The following is a 960-nucleotide window of genomic DNA, read 5'->3' as shown; positions in this document are numbered from 1 at the left end:
GTATTTATTTAGACTATCATTTTTAGACCAAATATTTAGACTATCGATTTTACAAGGTTGCAAACATTTATTTTAGTAATAATTATAATGAATTTTCTATTTATCTTGGATTCATATACTTTGAGTTAGATATTTAAATAAAAAAATTCGACATTCAATTACCCATGTATAAACTTCTCCTATATAATCTTGCATTGATATACTTTCAAATATTTATTTAAATATAAACATTGGGCATTAACTCATTCGCACAATGCGCGTATAAAACTAGTTAAAACAATAAAGTACTTAAATTCGTAATATTTATTTCAATCAGTAACAATTTTTTGAAGGCAACCAGTAATATTTAGTACACTTGGAAACCAAAATAATTTTGAAGTAAATTTAAAATACATTAATAATATTAGTATAATTTGTTAGTGAATTTAAAATATATTAATTATATTTCTTAGGGACGTACTCCATGTTTAATTTGTTGAATTTTGGACAACGTGGACAGCAGGGTCCGAACCTACACGGGCAAAGCCCAACAGATTTCAAGTCTGTCTCCTTAACCACTCTGACATATCGACTTCTAATGATTTGTATTATGCTTAGTTATACTTGATCTATAAATATTCTTAAGGATCTTTAGAAGTTCTTGGATATGATGGCCAAAAACGCTAGGCTATCATCCTTTGTATATTTTCGCTATGATCCAAAGCCTTGTTTTTTCAATTCAACAAATGCAATGGACTTTCCTTTCTTGGAAGGATCTGAGTTTCACCGTACAAGCTAAGATCTCCCTTTTATTTAGAGTTATACGTTATAATTGGATGCAAATTGTCACAAAGCACAATTGTTTGTTTGGTTTTTTTTTTTTTTTTTCTAAATCAAATTTTAAAGGTTTGGATATGTATGTCATAAGATGTAAATGTTTGGATTTTTTTCACCAAATTTTAAATGTTACTGTCTCTATGA

The 960-nt window shown here is 27.7% G+C and overlaps 1 non-coding gene across 1 annotated transcript; it reads right to left on the bottom strand.

The window, feature by feature from the left end:
- Window positions 1-490: 490 nt before the first annotated feature.
- TRNAS-UGA lies at window positions 491-572 on the bottom strand. Its single transcript has one exon. It is a non-coding gene; the product is annotated as a tRNA-Ser (tRNA).
- Window positions 573-960: the final 388 nt, after the last annotated feature.

This window comes from Ipomoea triloba, chromosome 7 (assembly GCF_003576645.1).
Source record: "Ipomoea triloba cultivar NCNSP0323 chromosome 7, ASM357664v1".
Lineage (NCBI taxonomy): Eukaryota > Viridiplantae > Streptophyta > Magnoliopsida > Solanales > Convolvulaceae > Ipomoea > Ipomoea triloba.
Note: the sequence above shows the minus strand (reverse complement) of the source record. Positions and strands in the feature narration are given on the sequence as shown.